This window comes from Mus caroli, chromosome 14, assembly GCF_900094665.2.
Source record: "Mus caroli chromosome 14, CAROLI_EIJ_v1.1, whole genome shotgun sequence".
In the NCBI taxonomy this organism is placed as follows: domain Eukaryota; kingdom Metazoa; phylum Chordata; class Mammalia; order Rodentia; family Muridae; genus Mus; species Mus caroli.
Genome location: NC_034583.1, coordinates 81406544 through 81413958, shown reverse-complemented (window position 1 = coordinate 81413958; position 7415 = coordinate 81406544).

Here is a 7415-nt window from a genome sequence, read left to right as displayed (position 1 = left end):
AAGGAAAGGAAAGGAAAGGAAAGGAAAGGAAAGGAAAGGAAAGGAAAGGAAAGGAAAGGAAAGGAAAGGAAAGGAAAGGAAAGGAAAGGAAAGGAAAAGTGTTTTTTTGCAGGTCATACTGGCCCATGCCTTTGATCCCAGGATTCAGGAAGCAGAAGCAGGAGGATTTCTGAGTTCAAGGAGCAAGTTCCAGCCATAGCTTTGTTACACAGGGAAACACTGTCTTGAAAAACGAAAACCAAAATAAGCTAACAAAAAAATGTATTTTTATTTTTATAACTTACAAAATGCTTATAATTACTATAGATCAAGGAAAATCATTTATTATTTATTTTAGTTTAGTTTATTATTACTTTATTTATTTATAATCCAGTTGATACCCTCCCTCCTGGTCCCCTTTCGCAGTTCCTCATCCCATTCCTCCTTCCCCTATCTCCAAGAGGATGCTTCCCCAACCCCCCACTTCCTGGGACTTCAAGTCTCTTGAGGATTAGGTGCATTTTCTCCCACTGAGGCCAGACCTGTCAGTCCTCTGATATATATATATATGTGGGGTGTGGGGGTGGGGTTCAGACCAGCTCCTGTATGCTGCCAGGTTGTTGACTTAGTATCTGGGAGCTTCCAGGGATGAAACTGCCGGTCTTTCTATGGGGTCACCCTCCTTACTTGCTTCTTCCATCCTTTCCCTTACTCATCCATATGGGTTCCCAACTTTAGTTCAATTGTTGGGTGTAAGCATATGCATTTGTCTCAGTCAGCTGCTCATTGGGCCTCTCAGAGGACAGCCATGGCAGGCTCCTATCAGAAAGCACACCATAACATCAGGGATATTTTTCTTTTTTACTCATTCACTTTGAATCCAGCTCACTCCCCATCTCTCCGTTGCCCCTAGCACAATCTTCCTCTCTATCCCCCTCCTGTTCTCTTCTGAGCTAAATGGGGACTGCCTGGGTGTACCTCAAATCTGACACTTCAAGTCTCTGTGAGGCTAGGCATATCTTCTCCCACTGAAGCCAGACAAGGTAGCCCAGCTAGAAGAATGTATCCCACAAACAGGCAACAGCTTTTGGGATGGTCCCCGATCCAGTTATCTGGTACCCACATGAAGACCAAACTGCCTTTTGGTTGCACATATATGTATGTGGGTCTTCAGACCAGCTTCTGTATGCTACCTGGTTGGTGATTCAGTCTCTGAGAGTCCCGAGGCTCCAGGGTAGTTGACTCTGATGGTCTTCGGGTGGAATCTCTATCCCCTTCAGGGGCTGCAATCCATCCTCCTGTTCTTCTGTAAGAGTCCACAAGCTCCATCCACTGTTTGGCTGTGGGTGTCTGCATCTGTCTGAGTGAACTGCCTTTCAGAGGACAGCCTGTTAGACTCCTGTCTTCAAGCATAACAGCGTGTCATTAATAGTGTCAGGGACCTATGGGATGGGTTTCAAATTGGTCCTGTTATTGATTGGGCATTCCCACAGTCTGCTCTATCCCCTATCCCTGTATACTCAGGTATTCTAGACCTGATTGAAATTTAATATGTGGTGAAATTTCCTCTGGAAATTCTGATTTTTCCTCATTTACTTCTGGTTCTTGGATTACAGCCACAGATTACAATGCCCAGTGCATAATAGAACCTGTGGCATTCTGCAGGTTATTTGAATGTTCTAGAAAGTCTGCCACATTGCTTGACTAAGCATATCCTATTTTTAATAGATTTCTCTACAGAATTCAAATTTTGTTGTTTTATACTTACTAATTATTAATTATAATTATTAATCAACTGTGAACAAAACAATTAATCAAGGTTATTAATATGTATTTTTTAGAATCAGCAAAAACAAAACAGAATGCACATACACCTCTTGACACATATGAGCTCTAACAAGAAACGAAAAAAAAAATTGTCCTCACTTTTTGAAGGAGCAGGTAAAATGGGTTTGAGCAGGCAAAGAGCAGCTTTGATTTGAATGGTGTAGAAAGTATTGTTAAAATATTAGAAACAGAGTTGAAAAACAAACACAAATACACAAATGAGAATAAAAAAAACTCTTAATAAAGCTGAGCACATTAACAGTCTGTTCTTAGGACTTTCCTCTCCTCTCTTCTACACTGTCCCCTGAGCCTTAGGGTCAGGAGTGGCCTGTAGCTGCATCCATTAGTACTGCACTCCACAATGCTGCTTTGTCTCTAGTTTCAGTTTTCTACAGTTTATTTCCTTCTGTTCTGAAGAATTTTCTTGATGAAGGTGCAGATTACACTTACCTGTTGTTATACGGAAAGATGTTTATATATATATATATATATATATATATATATATATATATATATATATATATATATATATATATATTCTTTTTTAAGCTGCTGTAGGTTCTTGTTCATTATCTATGACTTCCCAAGTCATGGGTAATTTTCTAGGTTTTCACTACTGGACAAGATTCACTTTTCTTGTGCCAGTCTTAAGTTCAATCAGACTTAAGTCTAATGGTCACCAACATATAGGTGCTGTTTATGTACTCCTATGTGCATAATGCCAGGTTAGACATTGAGTAAGTTAATAGCTAGGGATAGGGAGCAGACAGATGACTCCCTTTGTCAACTTGAATGGTACTTTCTGTTGCTAAAATGTTAGCCTTCAGGAAGGTAATGTAGAGGGAAAAACTAAAAAAGGTACTATCCCTCACAGTCACCTGCTACTCTCTTGCCCCAGCTGTCTTATGCAGTGACTGCCCATCTTGCTGTTCTCTTGCTGTGGACTCTGAACACATTACCAGCCCTGGTAAAATAAAATCTCCAGAGGCTTATAATTTAACAATCAGATTTATATTAGTAAATTATCAACACACAAAACGCCTGCACAATGAACTCAAAACTCAGTTGATATTAACACAAGCTATACCATTAGCTGCGGCAAATGCACCTGACTTAATATTTAATAATCTACCTAAGAAATCCCCAATACTTATGGCTTCCAGGACTTTGTGGGCTTGGCTCTTCTTCCTCTTCAAAGGTTCCATCTTATCTCTTCGTCCCTTCCCCTCTTCTCTCCCCCTCTATATCTCTGTCCTCATCTCTAAAATTCTCAGCCTGCCATCCTTTTCCACTGCCTAATCACAGGCTCTCACCTTATCTTGTTCATGTGCTCACCTGCATATAGACAGCATTCTACATTTCCCCTTTTTTGTCCAGTTAAAAGGCTCTTTCCTCTAAAATATAAATTGAACATAGGTATTACCATTTTGTAAATTATGAAGTATAAGATACACCCAGCATCCAGTCCATCATCTTTGACAATTAAATAAACACTCTGTTATCTATCCTAACTTAAAAATGCTTATGAATACATGTTATATCCTTGTTTTAGCTTGTATACTATCTGAAACCTATCCTTTTATATATATTCTCTCAACGCTAAATAGCCTGGGTTGGTTATGAGACGATAACTAGTCTTCAATCTCATCAGAAATCCAAGTATGATCAATATTATCTGAAAATATAGGAAGCCTAACAAAGCTTGCAGAATGGAGACAAGTTGTAGAGATAGCTGCATACATATACAACCCCTGTATAGGATGGTACAAAAAATCTTTTTGTTTGTTTGTTTGATTGATTGATTGATTCATCTAAATCTATTTTCAGGTGGTCTTTCGCTATCATATGTGATCCATATATCTCTGGAAGTAGTGTAGACACCAATCACCTTTTCTAAAAATACAAAGACAAAATCTTTCTCAAAAATCAGCATATCCTTAACCTTTAGCTTGAATTCTCTCCCAGAGGATTAATATAACCAGAAAACCCAAAATCATACCCATCTTGAAAATTCAAACCATATAAAATAAATGAAGTAAACTAAATATTATATGAGCCTATTTTTATGCTTTTTTTTTCCTATTCTGTCATACCAGGTAATTAATCCAAAATTCCTATGGAGCCCACAAACAAAGAATAAGAGTTTCCTGTAGACTTTAATTTACCACCTATCTGTTCGGCTCTCTACCTGGAGCTACAGACTTCTATCAATACCTGTTCATTACAGGCAATTATCCCTGCTCTCTACTTGGAGTCAGTGACTAATTTTCCTTATCCTAGATCTGAACCATGGGCAAAATTCCCTGAATAATTCAGCAAAATCTGTATATAAACCTATCCTAAAAGCAAATAATTCCAGATTTATAAATTCCCAGTTAAATCAATATTTGTCCCATTCTCCAGCTCTCTAACTCAGAGCAACCATCTTGTCTCTTTTCACAGCAAGAGACTTCAGAGCCCTCTTTCTTTTTTCAAGGTTCCTGAAGTTGTGTCATGTGACCTGCCTCTGCTCCACTCACCAAACCTCCAAATTTCTGTAAATTGGATATTTTCCCCACCCACTTCCTGGAAACCCCTTATCCCCCTCCCCAACCACCACTGCTTGGAACTAGAAAATATTATCCTGAGTGAGGTAACCCAGTCAGAAAAGAACACACACGGTATACACTCACTAATAAGTGGATATTAGTCCCAAAGTTCAGAATACCCAAGATACAATTCACAGACCAAATGAAGCTCAAGAAGAAAGAAGACCAAAGTGTGGATGCTTTGGTCCTTTTTCGAAGGAGGAACAAAATACTCACAGGAGGAAATACAAAGGCAAAGAATCTTAAATTTCTAGTGGATTCTTGCTTGCCACCTTTGACATCATCTGTAGTGTATATACATGTAACTATCCAGTGTTGAGTTACAGCTTTTTTCATGAACAGTTAAAGTGAAATCTTGTTGGTGAATTATCCCTGTCAATCAAATAAAGAGTCACTATTACAATTAATTGACAATCACACTGTTGGAGATGACTTAAGTAAGAAGTATATTTTGACCTGGGAAACCAATTGTTCATTCATATTCTTGCATAATTTTATTGGACAAACTACATTTCTAAGACAAAAATTCTTCATTTCCAAAATTAATATAACTTATTTGTATTTGAAATTATACATTACAATGCAGAAAATAACAAACAATGTCAAATACATAGCCATCATTATTGTTAGTTGTATTTGCTGTTGATGTTTAACAATTTTATTAGATTTCATGTACATGTCTCACGAGATTTTTAAATTATTCCTAGTATTAACTTTTATTTATTTTATTTAATAAAGAAGAAAGAAAGAAAGAATAAATAATACTTTCTTTTATTTAAATACATTTAATTTAGTGTGTGAGAGAGAGGGGGAGAGAGGTAAGGGAGGAAGGGAGGAAGGAAAGAAGGGAAGAGAGAGAGGGAAGGAGGGGAAGAATGGCAGGAGGGCAAGAGAAAAAGAGAGGGAGAGAGAGAGAGAATACTGTGTACTTTGTATATGCAGAGAATAAATGAAAACTGTGGATTTGATTCTCTTCTACAATATTGCCCCTAGGAATCAAGCTCAAGTTATCAGGCTTGGAAGCAGAGACCTTTACCCGCCAGGATATCTGACTGGCTCTTTTTTTAATTATTATTTAGGCTAGAAATAAACCCAGGTATTTAAAATGTTAATTAATAAGTTCTTTGTTAAATAGTGAGATGCATCCTCAGCTCCTAAATCATTTCTTGCATAAATTTTAATCACATTTTATTTGAGAAATGAAAATTGATTATTCCACTAATTTTATTAAAAGTACAGAAACAAAGCTGAGTGTATCACAAATATTTCTCACTAAAATCAGTAGAAATATATAGTAAATGTTTAATAACATAGAACTTGAATAATAAATATTCATGTAAACATCATGAAAATATAACTTAAGCAATTACTGGTCCCCTTTCCTTAGACTTCCAAAATAGCTCACATAAATAGAAATTGAGGAATGTGGTAATTATTTTCACAAACATAATTTACACATATAAATTACTAGGCTAGATGGTAATAGCAATATATATATATATATATATATATATATATATATATATATATATAAACACACACACACATACACACACACACACATAAGAAACAAAACTATAAGGAAGAAAGTCTGTGTATTTTATTTTATGATCTTTGTTTTGTGTCCTATTTCCTGCAGCCAGGTTTTCTGTTTTTTAAATAATAAATTGAATAAGGAGAAATTCAGCTGATAACTACCTAGAGCTTTCACCACTACTGATTAGTGTTTAAGATACCAGAAAATTCTCCACATAATCCTAAAGGAGAATGGTAAACACCAAACTAGCCACAAAAACTTGAGTTTACAATGATGATCCATCCATTTACAATAGACACTAAATCGATAGTGATACAAAATTTCAGGACTCACTAACCAACCCATATCTGGCTGAATATGTGGCCCACCTGATGAGGTGTAACCTATTCTTGGTGCTGCATCAGTGAGCAAGAACCTGAGAGGAGATAACATAGGGACATAGATGAATAAACAAATACTCCTACTCTGTTAATGAGTATGACGATAAAGTGAGTCCTAATGACATTCTGCTATATTCATAGATTACTGTCTTGCCCAGCAATAATAAGGGACACTTCTTTCTGCATTCAGTAGGAACAAGCACAGAGACACAGCCAAGTGTTTATGACCTGGGAAGACTGGATCCTAAAAGGAATTTTTCTAACAAATCCCTCCCCTTGCAGCTTATGCAAGACTGAAGAAAAGAAAGCAGAAAAGTTGTGAGAGCCAAAAAGGGTTGGGAGACACCAAGGAAACCAGGCACTCTAAACTATTCAAGACTAAGACTCATATAAATTCAGAGATGCAGTGACAGCATGCACAGAGCCTGCATAATATATCTGAACATGGTGTTCCAGTGCACAAATTATAAGAGAATAAAAAAATCCCATCTTTATCACACAAGTTATTTCCAATTTATAACCACTAGAAAAAGAAAACATTAGTTTTCTCCAATGGAGTCCTACTAAGTATACAAATTAAAGGCCAGGCCACATACTTAGCAGTAGAGAGCCAACACAAAATAAAACCAATAGAAATTTTAAATGTTATTTGTGTAATACTGTGTTATCTTCTCTTTTTTAACCTTGTGGTTCGATGTATATATTTTCTTTTTTTTTTATTATTGGGCATTTATTTCATTTAAATTTCCAATGCTATCCCAACAGTTCCCCACACCCTCCCACACCCACTCCCACACCCACCCACTCCCAACTCTTGGCCATGACGTTCCCCTGTACTGAGGCATATAAAGTCTGCATGACCAATGGGCCTCTCTTACCACTGGTGGCCGACCAGGCCATCTTCTGATGCATGTGCATCTAGATACATGAGCTTGGGGGCGGGGGGGGGGNGTTACTGGTTAGTTCTTATTGTTGTTCCACCTATAGGGCTGCAGATCCCCGGCCTCCTGGGTACTTCTGCCAGCTCCTCCATTGGGGGCCCTGTGATCCCTCCAATATCTGACTGTTAGCATCCACTTCTGTGTTTGCTAGGCCCCAGCATAG